The sequence below is a fragment of the Miscanthus floridulus genome, chromosome 19, assembly GCF_019320115.1.
Source record: "Miscanthus floridulus cultivar M001 chromosome 19, ASM1932011v1, whole genome shotgun sequence".
NCBI lineage: Eukaryota > Viridiplantae > Streptophyta > Magnoliopsida > Poales > Poaceae > Miscanthus > Miscanthus floridulus.
Genome location: NC_089598.1, coordinates 49945764 through 49963871, shown reverse-complemented (window position 1 = coordinate 49963871; position 18108 = coordinate 49945764).

Below are 18108 nucleotides of genomic sequence, written 5' to 3'. Positions count from 1 at the left end.
GTGGCATCACGGTTGAAGCTTTTGAAGTTCTCCCACGCTACCTTGCACTTGTCGATGATGGTGTCTAGATGCGGTGGCCTGCCATTGGGCTAAGGAGCCACCTCCATGTCGACACAGTCAAGCACCGGCTTGACTTTGACAACTACAGCGTCGAGCTTGTTCCTCTAGGCTCTAGGCTCCTACTCCAGCACATTGAACTGTGCCTTGGTCCTCTAACGGTAGTCTACAGGCATCATAAGGATCCATCAAACAAAAGAAATCACTTCAGCAGTAACTCCGACCATGAAGTACTCACCTTGTAGCTCCTTGGCTAGCTTCTCCACTCATCCAGTCGCTTTCTTCTCCTCCTCCTGGAGTTGACCGATGACTTGGCGTAGCTGACCGAGCTCCGTGTCTTGCTCTACAAGCATAATGGTCATTAGTAACAATATGACTGTTCAACAATGCAAAGCAAATTCACCGATACGTCATACCTTTTCTCTGCTCGAAGACATTTCTGAGCTACTCGAATTTGTGCTCCAGCTGTTCGGACAGACTCGTTAGTTGCTTAGAGCTACGTTCTAGCTGCTCAAAGCTACCCCGCAACTGCTCAGACATAGTCACTAGCTACTCGGATAGGATTCCCTTCTAGTATTCCAGATCCCATGCGTGAGATTTGGCAAGATCACGCTCGCGCTGGGCCCTCTGGACGTTGTTCTCCATAAGCTTCACCGTTGCCTTTAGTTTTTCTTTCTCCTCGGCAAGGGGCTCCATCCTCCTGATCAGCTAGCGCCGTTGTTCGGCAGTTCGTGCTATGCCCTGCAAAAGCAACAAGATTATGAAGAATTCCAATCTCTAATGCATAGACAAACATTGTCGACGCAATACTAACCTTGATCTACTTCATCATCGTGGAAAGGGTGGACTCTAGCCTTCTGACTTCCCTAATGGTGTCCTCTTCTTCCACCACCACAACTTCATCACCCAACTTGTGGAGGATCCGGATAGCTTGAGGGCGAGCTTCCTCACGCTCAATCTCCTCCACTTCATCCTCCTCCACGCTGGGGGCACCACCAGGGGGCTCGGTGGCCGCACAGTGTGTCCGACCACACCCTCCAACGCCTCAAGGAGCATTGTCTGCTCCTCTGGCACCACCAGCTTCTCCACTCTAGACTTCGGTGTGGCGTCGGCAACTCTAGTTTCTGCCTCCAAAGACCCAGCGGCTCCCACCATTGCCCTAGGCACCGCCGCCGGTTCATCCACCATTGATGCCAACTTTTCTCCGCCGCCAAGTTCATCAGCAGCGGTGGTTGACTCCTCTGTAGGCCGCCGAGCACCCAGGGACTCCAGGACAGAGTCTACCGACATTGCTTCTGCGCTGGGATCAGCCCCTAGCTGCTCACTGGTCTAGACGGATGGATTCAAATCCTCCGTACACCTCGCTTTGTGTCAGATTAGCTCGTCAATCGCCAAAAGAGATAAAGATACGACAACAAAATAAGTCCAAGGCAAGGATACTTACGTGTCAGCCTCCCAGTACACTTTTCTAAACTGGCGATGCCTACCCGAGCTCTGGGGTCGACCCGCATGCCATGAGGTTGAGGTCTCGTGGCCTCCGTCATTGACCTCTCTTCCACCTGCTGCTACTCGGGGACTACCTTCGCCTGCTGCTGCTCAGGGACTCCCTTCGCCTGCTGCTTGGGGACTTCCTCCCCTACCTTCGATTGTACCTCCATGTGCGTGTTGTGCGGAGGCGCTTCAGTGCTCGGTGGAGGAGCCACTAGAGCCCCATCGTCATCCCAACACTCGGACATTGCCGCACTCTACATCCGAGTGGTCTGGTTACCACCAAGCGAGATGCCGCCTAGCTTGTAGGGAGCAGCACCCGCTGTCTTCCTCTTCGTCTGGGCTAGCTCATCTGCCGATGCCCTCTTCCCCTAAACTTTCTCTGAAACCAGGGTAGGACTCTCAGTCTGACCAGCGTCCATGCCTTCGGACTTGGATGAGCCATTGACGGTACCTTCCTTAGGCTAAGTTGTTGGCCAAGCATCCACTGCCTTTGGCTAATCACTCCTCGGCACGCCCGAGAAGTACGCCGCTCGTTCCTATGAATGGATCTTTCCACAAGTGAATCACTTCACTACTCGGCAACGCTATAGGATAAAAACGATGAAGAACAAACAATTGAGACTTTTACCTAAGGAGGTTAAAGGCCCTCGTATGCCCTGACACGCTAAATGAGGCATTTGGAGTAAAAAGCCCTATGGCCCGCTCTAGCACATCATCCTTTGACAGCCTCTCCAACCTCTCCTAGGCGCCGTCGGTGTCTCCCTTGAAGTCAAAGCCCGCATGGGCCCTCTCCTTGTAGGGCTGGATGTGGCGCACTATGAAGCTCGCCGCCACCAATCCGCCGTTCATCTTCACGCCCTTTATTAGGCCGAGGAGCTCCCTCACCTGCTCCATGTCAACACTACTCGGCCTCTCCGACCAGCTCCTCTGGTTCTCCAAAACATGGTCAATGTCGTAGCGGATGGTGGGATGGCTCTGCTTCATGTAGAACCACATGGCGTTGCACCCATTCAGCGAGGTGTTTAGTGATACTGTGATGTACTCGCCTGCCATTCCATCATGGAGTTGAAGATAAACGCTGTCGACCACCTTGCAACCACTGCCACCCATCTTCTTCAGCCAGAACAGATGATGGAAGAGGTTGAAGTGGGGAAGAACTCTGAGATATGCCTCACAGAAATGGATAAAAGATAGAGATGTGCAAGATGGTGTTTGGGTGGACGTTGCATAGACTAACTCTCTAGAACTCTAGCAGGTCCTTCAAGAAAGGATGAATGGAAAATCCTAACCCGCGCTAGAAATAATCTTCCAAAACTACTACTTCATCAGTATGCGGCATCAGGAAGGGCTCACCGCTGGCTGGCCGCCATCCAACAGTGACACGGTCAGAAAGAACGCCCGCCTCCACCATCCTGTTGATCTCTGCCTCCCCCATGAGTGATGGCACCCACTCATTGTCACAACTGGCTCCAGCAGCTGCCTTCTTTAGGTTTCCAACTCCCCTCTTTGGCGCCATCTCTCAGATCTAGTTTGGGATTGGCGGCAGAAGCACATATGAATCTAGAAGTGCGAGGGCTAAGGAGGAAGATGAAGTGGCAAAATGGCAAAGGTGGGAGCATGGAGTGCGGCGGCGCAGTTATAAAGCACTCTCCCCACCTTTCGCATTAGAGGGTTTTTGGGAAACCGCTCCATGATTTGCGCCTCTCTGAATTCTTTGAAACTACGTGGTGGGCCGTTACCAAGGCTTTCGCGCAACTACAGCCCGTATCACCCATTTATCGCCGCAATTTGTTACTGCTCAATGAATATTCACAGAATTCTCCGCCATCTATTATGGCTCAGTAATAACTACTGTACAACCATTACTCTGGTGTTTTCTCCATGATTTGTTTTCTCCAAGATTTCCACTTATCGCTCGGGGACTGCGTCAGCAATACGACTTGGTTCCTCACCGCACTGGGGTCTTTCTTCTGTTGACTATTGTTTCTGACCCTGGCACCACGTGACAATGTCACTTACTATCAGGCTCGGGGACTAAGTGGCACACTTCACCTTATGGTGAATGTGCTTTTCTCATCCTGGGGCTATGCCTAGGGACTGGCTACCTGCTTGGCTGGTTTTTTGCTTTTCTTCTACTTTGGACCCTGGCACCACATGACAACGTCACCTACTATTAGGCTCGGGGACTAAGTGGGCACACTTCACCTAGTGGTGAGTGTGTTTGCTTTAATCTAGAAGACTCTGCATGTCCTAAAGTTGAAGAAGACTATCTCCCTTTCTCGTGGTCGAACTCTAAGTGGGCACACTTGGTCCACTGCGGGGAAAATTTTGATTTTGAACTTGAGCTCCTTACATCCTTATGACAAGCCTTACTTGGGATACACTGCCCGGCGATGGTTCACACTACTCGGCGATGGTTCACACTGCTCGCGATGGTTCACACTGCTCGGCGATAGTTCACACTGCTCGGCGATGGTTCACACTGCTCGGCGACGGTTCACACTGCTCAGTGATGGTTCATAGCTGCTCAGCGATGGTTGACACTGCTCGGCGATGGTTCACAACTGCTCGACAACTCATCATGGTGGTCGAACCATTAGTTTGACTGCTTGACATTGTTTGCACCTGCTCGTACAAGCTCAAGACGGCGTTGCACAACAGAAACAAGGCGCTCGGGGACTAGCTGTGGGGGGTACGACCCCTAATACCTACGGTAGACCACATGGGCTGCGCCCCCAGGGGTAGCCCAGCCCACAAGACAAAGCCTTGCAGGGCACAATGCTGCTCGGCATGTCCCGCAAGACACCAGGAAGATATCCTAAAGATACTATGAGATCTATTAGGATACGTATGATCCCATGATTCCTGTAATCTGTTATTACTTTTTGGTTATCTCCTAGATCTAACTGACTTGTAACCCTGCCCCCTAGACTATATAAGGCGGGTAGGGACCCCTCCAAACACATGCAATATCATACGATAGCCAATACAATCCAACAGACCACAGGAGTAGGGTATTACGTCATGTCGATGGCCCAAACTTGTCTAACTCTTGTGCCTCTATTGCCTTCTTGTTCTCAATTATACGCATCTCTGCCAATTAATCTACCTTCATGGGGTACCCCTTAGAGGACTGCCGATGATATTCTATCGATACTCGGACCTCACAGGAATTGGGTGAATCGGTGACTCCGGGCACCATTGGACACGGTAAAGGCACGAGAAGCAAGAGGAGCTCAAGATAAACTCAAAGGAGAGGTTTAGAGTGGCTGCGACTGCATGGTGATGATGTAGTGCTTGATTTGGTGGCTCGGGAATCCGGTGATACAATGGCAAGCTCGTACCGGTGGTTGAAAGTGAGAGAGGGGTCAAGGGGGGTACTCAAAGCTTGCTTACCTCACGTAGAAGCCTGGCAAGGTAGTCGCGGAGGCGAAGAGGTGGCAGAATGATGAATGCGGTGGTGGCGGATCTCTGAGCTCGCGGCGGCTCTATTTTAGGGCATGGGGCAGCTGTGGCTTGCTCAACTTTGATTGGGAAGTGACGCGGGCAGGGGCGACTACTATTTATGAGCGATTCAGCTTGGGCAGCACGACAAGGCGCGACGTAGAGGAGGTGGTCACGGTAGCGTGGCAGAGTCTAGGGTGAACACACATGAGGAAGAAGACCCTAACAGGGTGGTCCTGGCTGTCAGTGAGAGAGAGGAGGAGCGCGGCGCACGGCTGGGCCACTGTAGAGAAGTGGAGCCTGCTGGCGGGCTGAAATGGGAGAGAGGCAAGCCGCGCAGGAGCTGGACCAACAGGGCGAATAGAGGGGAGGAGAAAAGAAATCCTTTTCCTTTTTCTTTTCAAAATTTCCAAACCAATTTTGAAATGCAAATTCAAATCAATTTGAAGTTTGATTTCAAACTACATAATTCAAAAATAATATGCAGCAACATATATGCACATACATGTATGTAGACCTATATTTGACTTTAATTTTTACCAAAATTATTATTTTCCTAAATTTAAATGCTCACAAAATACATAATTAAATCATTTTCCCCTATTTTAAAATCATGCAAATTTTAGGGTGTTACAATAATTAACTTGTTAAATTCAATAAGACTTGTAATATATGTTTTCCGTAGGATTATTGTGTACTCCGATGATGATATGTAATCTTGAGTTATGGAGGCTATCGTGGTATGGTACTCAACCTGATCCTGAAGAGGAGTTGCCAAGTGCGCTCCTGGGGGAGTCATCGAGGTTGGTTTGCTTAAATTGGGTCGGTCAAGTGGATGACACTCGTTTCAAGTTAATGAACGCGGTGGGTCCCCCACAAGAAGTATTTCAGATGTAGACTTGGAGAAACCTAGATCCACCAAAGTACAAGCCATAGAGGTAGCACTGATAGGCCAATACTTCCTTCCAACTCTTCCCTAACTCTCTAACTCACTATTTCTATTTACAAGACTAGCTCCTATAGAGGACTAATCTTCTCTTGATAGCTGGCTCTGATCGTGATGAGTGTTGACGGTCACTAACACCTATTTTGACCATCAACATTACACCCAAAAGCAAGATAAAGTTAGGAAAATCATCATCACATATGTAGGATTTGCTTTATAATTCACCTAGTTCCACTTGTACACGGAGATTTATTTGTATGCAGGAATTATAGCAAAAAATGTGTAAAATGGTGAAGAAAATGGACAAGGGAGGCAAGTGGACGTGGCAGGGAGGCCAGGGGCCCACATACCAAGCTGGCCGGCCCCACCATGGCACTGCCCAGTGCCCCACTTTCCCATTCCACATCATCGATCCATGGGAGAGGTCCTCCAGGCCTTCTCCAGCGTTGATCTTAAGTCAGTTTGCACCGATGGTCACGATGGAGTCGAGCAACACTTGGATGAAATGTGTGGGTATCATGTCCTTTGGGATACCCTACAAGTTGGCTCTAGGTTTCTACAACCATTGGTGAGCTTACACGTGTATGTCGATGTGCTTGGGTAGGGAAGCTAAGGTCAAAGTTGATGTGACTGACAGATGTACCAGAAGCTATCATGAACCTGGTTATTGTTGTTTAGGGTGCGGCAAGCCCTTGAGCACCTATTCGTGATGGAGTTGCCACAATCCCTAGGTCATGAGCTGGTGAGGGCTCTTCTTTATCGGTTGGAGCAGTTGTAGCCGGTGTGGGTCGACCTCTCGGATGGCCTTGGGTCGATCCTTGCTGGCTCAACATCCTTGATGGGCTCGTGAGCCCTCAAGGATGGCTTCAATGTGTCCGAGAGGGCTTGTGCGTGTTGGTGCACAAGCCTTCGTGGTGCGATGATGTCGTAGTCGTCATGTCTCTGTTTCTAGATGTGGTTGCCGCTCTAGACAAAGAGCTGGCATGACCTGTCGTTGTGGAAGCTAGTTCTGAGGGCAACATAGTTTAATCCGCTCGGCGCGGCATGTTGTGCGCTTAGGGGGCCCGCTTCCTCAGATGCACTATTGGTTTTTCTTAGCGTATACAGAAATAATTCACAAGCACACAGAATTACCGTTGTAGCATTTCACCTGAATGTATTCGGGGTATCATATTTCCATAAGAAATGGATGTGTAAAAGTCTTTTAACTAGTTCACCTAGGATAACAAGAAGAAAGATAGCTTGAGTAGTGAGGTTTTCTAAGGATAGAGATCCTAAGTTAAGATAGCTTTGCCACTATAGACTTGCTTCGGGCACTGGAGCACACCTGCTCTGCCAGGCAATCCTAGCCTATGACTCTACGCTGTACCCGAACATGGGGGATTACGAGGGATGGACAGGGCTGTTACCATGTGCCTCCTACCCCTCAACCATGGAGTATGAGGCAAATGAAGGCAGCCTCTAGCCTAGACACCACGTCTATGCTATCGGCTACTACTCTAGTGTCGATCAGGGTTCAGGGTTATCCGTCTTTATCAGGGCCCTCTACTAGAGTATTCATCACAAGGACGAACGATGAACCCACAAGTAAATAGTAGATGAAACTAACTTAAATTGAGAACTCACCAGCGAAAAAGAACATGAACTTTGTACTCCAAGCAGTACAAGGTCTGTTGAGGTACAAGTGGAGAGGGAGCTGACATCTTTGGTACTCCTCTCACTCTTACTCACTCATTCCCTACACTAAAAATAGCTAAGACTAAAAATAGAAGTGTAGCTCTACTCTTCTTGTCACTTTGTGTTGTCTCTTGCGGTAATGATCGAATGAGGAGGCCTCTCCCATCTATTTATAGTGTGGAATTGTCAGTTGGAGAGGGAGTGTTCAGGGGATCCACATGCAACCGACATGGGGGAGACACCAAGAGGCGACACATGGTGGCTGGAGGTAGTTGGGGGGGCTAGGGGTACGGCCGCACCTTTGGGGCACCTATACCCAGGTGGCACCTCCCTATGACCGCCTTGCGCATGGTAGTTGCATGTTGGGCCTAGACTCCTCCTCGATGGGTCTAGGGCCTAGGTTTGCAAGGTAAGTGGGCCTTCCTTCTATTTGCTTGAGTGGATCTATGTTACACTTTCTCTATTTGTGCATTTTGACAGTTTTTCATATGTATTCCATGTATGTGTCCTGCAAATGCATAACTCACCAAAACCTATTTAATTCATTAGTTTAAAGCCCTATTACTAGGTTTGGTTTTCTTTTGAGTAATTTTTATATGAATGTTGGCAGTTAAAATTGTGAGTTAAGAACTACCAACAAGCTTCCCCACACTTAGTCCTTTGGTCATCCTCGAGTAAAGTTTAAGGACTAAGGTGGTGCATCTCCTTGATTTCTGATCTGCATACAAGTTATTCCAAACTTCACCTTAACATGTGAACTTCAGAGTGTCTACCAAAACATCTTAGGTGATTGGATAATGGAACAGCAAGGATTCAAATCTTCTTACTCTACTCTTGCTTAGAAACTTAGGTTTTTTTTTATTTTGAAAATATAAAGTTTAGCTTTGCTCCTCAAAATGATTCACTCGATCGCTCAACGTGTATAGTCCTCACCAAAGGTTTTGATATTTGCCTTCTTTTCATCCTACCTCTAAAGGCTTTTTGTGGAGTTTTAGGTAGGTATGGAAGAGAGGCATACTTGCATCACATAATATTGCTAAGTCAAAAACCGGATCCAAGGAGATGCAAGTCATACACTTTGATCAAGATTGTGCAAGTGTGTGGTAATAATTTTTTTCCTAAGATTCTAAACTCCTTTGTGCATGGCTCTCTCTGTTTTGATGGTTGCCTTTTATTTGAAAGTATGGGCTATCTTTCTCCCTTTTTTCTTCATGCTTTTTAGCATGGGATTATTCATGCTCTTTGTCATTTTTTTCATGCTCTTTTGGCATGGGAATTTTCTCTTTTCTCCTTTTTTTAGCATAGCCCATACTTTCTTTTGCCACATGAAAACTTTTGAGAGAGATACTCATGTCATATGAATGGAGTATTTTTATTTAGAAAAGGCATGTTTTTGTGTAATTCTCAGTGTAAGAGTTAGCATTTTATATGTGGGTGTACGTGAATCTTGATCATGGGTGCACGACGAGAATCTCAACAAGGGTCACAACAATTTGACAAAACTCAACGTGATAACAAGCAGCATATGACTAAGGTTTTTTTCTTTTGCATTGTAAAAGTCATATGGCTTTGGTAGGACATTAACATCATCGAGGAGCATGCCATTTTGAATTTTGATTTAAAAAAAATAAATCCCAAGTTCTTTGCATGAGAGAGCAAGTTTCATTTCCATCCTACTATATCGCAAAATCCAATTACTTAGATGAAATGGGGCCCCTATAACGAGTTGTTCACATGTATAGGAATATTGGCGAGGAATAAAAAGTATGCAAACTTTTATCAAAGGATAGCATGGAGATTGATCGTCATTTGTTTTGCACTTTTAATTATTCAATTTTAATTTTTATTTAAATGTGGGGAGTGAGGGTACACAAACCGAGTTTGGAATTTGTTGAACTTTTTCTGCATCACTTCGGGGGAGGTTTTGAATGCTTTGTTCGGATCCTCTCCCCACACTTGTTTCTTTGTACCTACATTTATTCAAAGAAAAGAAAATGGAACAAGCGAGGGCTCTACCAGCTTGAACACCAGGGAGCCTAAATATTATTATTATTATTATTATTATTACTATTATTATTATTTTATTATTATTATTAAAAACTTGTTCACCCAACTTTTTATTATATTTTTTTAGTTTAACTCAAGCAAGGCTAAAGTAAGGTTGCAATGTATTCCTAGCCTTGGTTTATCTCCATATTAGAGTACTTCCATTGTTATGAAAATAATACTCTAAAGTTCATTAACCAAATTTTAATGCCATGTCCAATTTTGATTAAAGAAGACCGTTTTGACTTAAGCACCATGTTTAATTCAAAGGCCTATGGGTATATCTATATAAAATACACCCAAACCAGAGCATATGACATAAACAAGCAAAGCATGAATGAGTAGGTTTATATTTTCATGGAGACAAACATGAGTAACGATGGTGGTGAACATTGAATTACCTTTGCATATCTAAGTATTTTTACCGGTAGCATATGTAGATGAAGCTTTGAGCCTGCTGCACGGTGGCTTAATTGATTGCATATAGTCCAACTCAGGTGATCAACAAGGCTAGGCTACACACACAAATAGTGTATATAGACTATGGGCCTTTGTGATAAGTAGCAAAGGTATAGAAGGGGAGCACCCTTCTTGCGTCTCCTTTTCTCTTTTCTTCTTTTTTTCTTTCTTTTTTTATATATATCATTTTTTCTCTTTTTTATATCATGTATATGTTTTCTCTCTCTTTTTTTAGCAAGGTGGAGCTGTCATCATTCTTTTTTCTTTTTAACCAAGATGGTCTTTGGTGTGTATGGAACTTGTGATGAGACTTTCACCATCCTCCCCCACACTTGGACTTTTGTGTAAAAGTCAAGTGTGCAGAGTCAGGGCCCCCTCTTGAGTGTGTTCTATCACCAAAGAGCATCGAGGTATATGGTTGATGCTGCTCCCATGCTTGCTAGCCTGATATGCACCCTTGTTCTTCTTGGTCTTATTCTAAAATGGTTAGCAACCAAGAATACCCAAAGGTGCATACTAACTTGACAATATGTTCTTGCTTTTATTGAAATGGGAAGATTATGTTTTTTTATAAATATTATTTTATATATTTTTCATAATAATCTAGGGTATTTCCTGGTAGTGCTTAATTTATGGTCATAAGATTCACCGTGGGAACTTCATCTTGTAGCTATCAATGGTGGTTTAGTTCCTAGCTCACCACCAAACATTTAGCATTAAAGTTCAAGCTACAAGGTTAGTGCCATGGTGTTTCTATGGGATTTGTAAAAAAATGAAAGCATCCAAAACCATCCTCCCAAAAAGCTTGCAAACAAGGAGTGAGAGATGGTTGTGGTCCTCGTAAAAGCATGTGGCACTAAGCAAGCTGTCCATGGCACAAAAATTATTCTTTTTAAAGAATATTGTGCAAGATCAATGTTGAATCTCGACCGTTATCAAGAACAATGTTTTGATGGCCAGAGAGACATGGTTTTGGTTCGAGTGAGGGTGGTGATGATCATTCTATTTCACAAGCAAAGCTTAGGTGAGACGAACGGGGATATGAATTTCACCTCCTTGAATGGGTCATGGTTGTGGTGATGCTTTGCCATTGGATTTCGGGGCAAGAGATAGGTGTGGCCAAAGTAGTTTTCCGAACCTCTTCATCAAGGTTCCCATAGTATGGTTTTCCATGAAATTTTTTTAGGGTAGCCTATGAGAAGATCAAAATTGAGGCTTGATGTGGAAGTCAGAATGAACCTCGGTTTTGTTTATTGATTCGAGGTATTTCTAAGACATTCAGAAAAGTTTGTCCTCGAAAAATGGAAGGTCTAAGGGTTGAAAACCTTCCTCCAGAGTTTCTGGTTTGGGTGAGGGTCTCTGGATGGGAGGTATTGGTTCAGCCTCCGCTGAAGAGACTTCCTCATGGCTTGATTCAAGTTCTACACGGAGGGGTTCGATGGAAAGAGTGTTTTCTAGGATGTGATCTAGAAGTGCTTCTCCTACCGCTAAGGTTTTGTGGTCAAGGGACCTTCTAGTAGTGATATCAAGCTATAGGGCAGATTCCTTGCTAAAACCTAACCAGAAGTGTTGTAACAACACATGGTTTGGTATAGACAAGTCTAGGCTAGAGTGTGTTAAGATTGAAAAATTCTAGCCCATACTGCACCTATGCTTTCCTTCTCATGTTAGTAGGAGATGAGAATCACTTATCGTAGGGAAGCGATTTGAGATATAGGGAAGAATGCGAAACATAATTTGTCCCTCAATTCTTCCCAATCTTCGTTTACTTTCCCTACATTGTGGTTGGAGGTTGTTTCACCCTCTCAAAAGAAGGGAAATAACTTTTATCGAAGGTTTTCTTGTGTCATGCCTGAGATTGTCAAGCACACATAGAGCTGCTCAAAACTCCCGTAGATGATGGCAAGAGTTTTTCGTAAACTTAACCTGAGAAGGTTTATTCCCAAACCAAGGCTATAAAGCCAGGACAGAGTTTACAACTAGAAGCTATGATTGGCTTCGATCATGGTGGCTCTATGAACTCATCGTTATGAGCAGAAAGATTTTGAGTTGAAGGGCTTCATGGTGAGAAAGAATAAAATGAATAATATTTTAGTTTTTTTAAAAGATAAAACACAAGGATACATGGGTGAACTAGGTTTGGAGATACTATAGCAATCGTTCCCCAGCAATGATGCTAGAAATGCTTGTTGGTTTTTCTTAACGCATATAGAAATAATCCACAAACACATAGAATTACCGTTGTAACATTTCACCAGGAAGTATTCAGGGTATCATAGTTCCATGAGGAACGGATGTGTAAAAGTCTTTTAACTAGTTCACCTAGGATAACAAGAAGAAAGATAGCTCGGGCAGTGAGGTTTTCTAAGGATAGAGATCCTAAGTTAAGATAGCTTTGCCACTATAGACTTGCTTTGGGCACTGGAGCACACCTAGTCTGCTAGGCAAACCTGGCCTATAGCTCTACGCCGTGGATGTGGGGGATTACAAGGGATGGACATGGCTATCACCACCTACCGCCTACCCCTCAACCGTGGAGTATGAGGCAAACAAAGGTAGCCTCTAGCCTAGACACCACATCTACGCTATCAACTACTACTCTATTGTCGATGAGGGTTATCTGTCTTTATCAGGGCCCTCTCCTAGAGTATTCATCAAAAGGACGAACGATGAACCCGCAAATAAATAGTAGACCAAACTAACTTAAACTAAGAACGCACCACCGAAGAACTCAAACTTTGTACTCCAAGCAGTACAAGGTCCGTCAAGGTACAAGTGGAGAGGGAGCCGACATCTCCGGTACTCCTCTCACTCTTACTCACTCACTCCCTACACTAACAATAGCTAAGGCTAAAAAATGGAGTGTAGCTCTAATCTTCTTGTCACATTGTGTTGTCTCTTGCATTAATGATCGAATGAGGAGGCCTCTCCCATCTATTTATAGTGTGGAATGGTCGGTTGGAGAGGGAATATTCAGGGGATACACATGCAACCAACATGGGGGAGGCACCAGGAGGCGACACGTGGTGGCTAGAGGCGACTGGAGGGGCTAGGGGTGTGGCCGCACCCCTGGTGCGCCCATACCTAGGTGGCAGGTCCTTATGACCGCCTTGCGCTTAGCAGTTGCATGTTAGGCCTAGACTCCTCCTTGGTGGGTTTAGGGCCCAGGTTTGTAAGGTAAGTGGGCCTTCCTTCTATTTGCTTGAGTGGATCTGCGTTACGCTTTCTCTATTTGCATATTTTGACTGCTTTTCATATGTATTCCATGTGTGTGTCCTGCAAATGCATAACTCACCAATACCTATGGAATTCATTAGTTTAAAGCCCTATTACTAGGTTTGGTTTTCATTTGAGTAAGTTTTATATGAATGTTAGCGGTTAAAATTGTGAGTTAAGAACTGCCACCATGCACGTGCCTCCATGCGAAAGCTGATAGGGACTGGACCCTAGTTCTAGGCTTGGCCATGTGAGGCATGGCGTCGGGTGGCCACATGATCACTAGCGACATTGCTGCGTGGTAGTATGCGATTTTGTTGCTCGCATGTGCCCTGACTCGTTGTGTTCCACTTGTGGTGGAGGCGCTGCTCGGGGCGTGGCCCTGCCACCAGGTCCTAGCCTCCCACGCGGTGGGCCTAGATGGGGTAGAGGCTAGTGCGGGTGTTGACCTAGCGATCTCATGATTCCCAAAAAGGATGTGGTCGTCGGGGGCCATTCTGTGGGTGAGCTCGCCATGAGCCATTGGCCACTGGTTTCCTAGGCGAAAGACATGGCCATGGCCGGTGATGAGAGAGGGTACTAACCCCCCTATGTACATGAACTCTGGGATGCTGCCGCTGAGGGCAGTTTCGAGAGTGTGTTCGCTGTAGGCTATGTAACACCCTAGGTGTTAGGCTTGCACTTTTGCACTTGCATTGCATTAGCATAAGCATCATTCATTCATATATGAGCATAAACATATGAAACATACCCTTTGTTATTCTATGTTGCAATGTGTGTATGCTTTGTGGTCATGCTTGTTAATGCAAGTGGTTGATGTTGATCACTAAAACACCTTAGACACACATAGGATGGTACATGGAACAAGTTTGGTATTAATGACTTGGACCAAAACAGCCCCCAAGTCATAGTTATTCTAGAAACTCCAATTTTCATGATCCTACTTTGACCAAAGTTGAACTATAGCATAGAGTGTTTGCATGGCAGTGCACCCTTAAGCAAAATTTTAGTACCTAACTAGAGTAACAACTTTCATTTTTGGGCAAAGACCTAATTCAGTGCCTAACATAGTCCAAAATAGCTCCAAAGTAGCAAAGAAATATTATTTTTGGACTTGGAGAATTTGCTATCCTAAAGCCATTTACAGTTTCAATGTGCCTCACTTGGGAGCTTTGTAACTTGCTAACCATTGAGAATTAGATGATGGTTCCTAAATCAAAGTTGGAGATCTCACATAGCTCTACAACTTTCACTAATACAATTTTTGCTAATTACGCACGGTTTAGGAGTTATGGAGGTGCAAAGTTGGCTCGTTAGATGGCCAGAATCGGCCCATCGCCATGCGCGTCGTGGCCGACCAACGCAGGCCACATGCACCGCGTGGTGGCCGTATGCCAGTGTTGGCCCGGCTGGTCGGGCTGAAGGTGATTGAAGAGTGAGGCCACGCCGCTGCTCCCTCCATTTCTCACTCTCTCGCCCTCGTTCTGCTTCTCTCTCGCCCGCCAAGTGAAACCGAGCGCTGTCACCATCGCCACTGTGAGCTTCTCCAAGCTCATGCACAACCGTCACCGCTCCATTTCCAAATCACCCACGCCAATAGCTCCGCCTTGCTCCGCTCTACCACCTCGACCTAATAGAGCTACCGTTCGAGCCCAAGGTAAATGCCTACAACCGTTTCCGCCACCGTGACATCACCAGAGCGCTGCCGCACTCTTGGCTCGCTATGGCCATGCTACTCCATTGCATCGCTTGCCTTCCTATCATTTGGTCCGTAGTTGCCTTAGGTCACTACTGCTCAGTCCGTAGCTAGGGTAGATGCTAATGCACCATCATGTGGGAATGCACCGCCGTGCTCGCCATGGCCGTGAGCTCAAGCTCGCCGTGGCTAGCAGCCCCTAGGTCTCGCCATCCCCCGCTCGAAGGTGTTTATGCATAGCCATGAACGCTAGCTCCTACCGTGAAGATGGAAACACACCTCTCTCCGCCGGTTAGCCGGAACGGAGAGCTTCGCCGTGTGCACTAGGCGCCGCTGTGCCGCCATGCACATGGTCAGGCTTCCCCACTGCTTCACCTTGGCCAGATCTTGCTTTAGAGCTGTGCTAGGTCACTGTAGAGGTAGGACCATCCTCGCGTGGAGCCTACCATGGCCAGAGATAGTTGGCGCGCCACCACGTGACCACCGCCGTCCACCATGCTCGCCGACCCAACCTAGGGTACCCCTGGGTGCGGGTTGACAAGAGGAACATGATAGTGGTAACCTCACCGACGGTGAGCTATCGCCGATCATCCTCTGTCCCCTACCTCTATTTCACTGACGAGCGGGCCCCATCTGTCAGTCTGTGTGTTATTTGATTTTCTTATTTTTTCATAGATTTGAATACATGTTTCAAAAATTCATATCTGGAGCTAGGAGTGTCCAAATTGAGTGAACCAAATTTTTTTGGATTCATCATGAAGTGTAGTATTTGATAAAAATATGAAACCTACTGTTTGGGATATTTTTCTAGGAGAATTAAATCGAGCTAAATAAGTGCTTTTAAAGTAGTTTATATCTTGTAAAATGCATAACTTGAGCTAGGAAAGTGATAAAATTGTGATTCTAATTTTTCTGATCTTGTGTTGACATTCTCTAGCTAAAAAAAATACTGAACCTATAGTAAGCATACTTGGAATATGGTCTTCTTATTTAATCTTAAATAATTGCTAGTTTCTAGTGAAAATAAATGGGGCAAAATACATAACTAATGATCATGTAAATTTTTACAGTGTTATGGTGCTAGGATGAAAGTTAAAAATATCAAATCTATTGTTTGACACTTTTCACTAGGCTAAACTATTTTTGCTAAAATAAGCCTATGCAACTTGTCATTTTTGTACAATTAGTTATACTTATCCAAATGACATGAAATTTGTAAAGTAGACTTTTCGGGTCATATGTAGACTACTGTAATTTTCTCAGAATTTACTATGCACTTTAGATATATGTTCCTTATTTCACCTTAATGTCCAAATAAATTAATAAATGCATTTAAATAATTTATTTGGGCTTGACCATTATGTTTTCTAAAGTGTATATGATGTCTATGAACTATTGATATCATTGGTTGTGCTCAAAATTGAGTGCTTTTATGTGGTGAAATATTAATTGCTCTATAATTCAATTATAGTGACTATTTTGGACAGTTTTTGTTGTTAAGTAAATTGCATGGGAAAAATGATGTTTGCTGTGAATCTTGTCAATAAAAAAGTTATAGATAACTTACTTATCTTACTTGTGTGAAATGTTCATGGCAATAGAGTAAATGGTTTGAGAGTTGTAGTTGTTGGAAGTTGGTCTCTAGAAATGCTTGTTCTCTAGAATTTCTAGATAGATTTGGGAAATTGCTTTGTCTGACCTTGATAGGCGTTGACTCATCTTGTGATGACTATAAGAAAGTTGTAGGAAGTTTTATAAGCTTTCTAGAAAGTCTAAGATCATAGTATTTAGTTGACTAGAACTCCAGATATGGCCAAAATAATTAGCTACTGTTTACAGCAGGAATTGACTAAGTCAATTGTAATTGTTTATCTTCTATGGTGCTTGTGTAGATGCTTAGGCTAATTGAGATTAGTTGTTAGCTATAGGTTCTAAGCCTCTTACTGTTGATGAACAACTTTACCTTAGGTTACTAGAACTTGGTGAGTGTATGTTTCTTGTACTATAGAAGAGATATGCACCTACTCAGTAGAGATCAACTAGAAGAAAGTTATACATCTACTTGGTCAACGAATGCTGAACTTATCATACATCTTGTGGATAACCATGCTCATGCGTATATAAGTTATCATATCATCTTATCTCTTATGCATTTATGATACTCATTTGTGCATATGCATGCAATAGGTTCCCCGAAAGGAGTGACTCTACTCGAGTTCGAACTCAAGCATCAGGAGGAGCAATAGGTAGCCTAGGAGCATGAGGTTTAGGTGGAAGGAGTCAACGTGGAAGATCTTCCTGAGTGTCATGACCACCAACCTTTCTTGTTTCTGAAAGGCATGCCCTAGAGCATTATAAGCCTCCTATGTTTTTACAAATATCACTTGTGTCCTTTATGTCTGATGCATTAGGTTATAGGAGTTGATTGGAAACACTTGCTTCATATATTTTCCTTGTCCAGACAAATATATCTTGAATCCTATGTAGGTCTAGGATTAAATATATGCTTAGTCATGCTTAGTCCGGTAGAAGTCGGGTGATTTCTTATCACTTGCGAGATATAGGTAGATATCTGGTCATGGTTGGCTATAATTGGTATTGTAGAAATAACCATGTGTTGATAAATAAAAAGGAGACCGGGCAGGATTGAGATAGATAAGCAACAAGGCATGGAGGTCTTGGTGCCTATTTATCCCTGTCTATGTTGGTTAAGGACCGATTCACTGTACGTCCTCATGTCATGTTGAACGCATGCCTAGCACTTAACTAGCTGGATAACTCATTCCGACCGCAAAGCCGAGTAGCTCAATTTAGGCTGGGGCCCGATAAGTGAAAGTACGCACACTAGATGCAGTAAGGATGTGCGGGGAGCTAGTGGCGTGAGTCCAAGGGTAGGCTGGGCCTAAACTTCCTGGCAGACTGGTAGAATCCTTGAGGGTGCGGCGCTGCTCGGACCCATGACTGTAACTAAATTGTTCCAAAGGTGACCCGACGCGACCCCGACGAGGGAAGTATGGGTTTGTCTTAGGAATAACTCCCTAGCTGGTTGGAATCGATTTGAGTCACCATCTCTCCC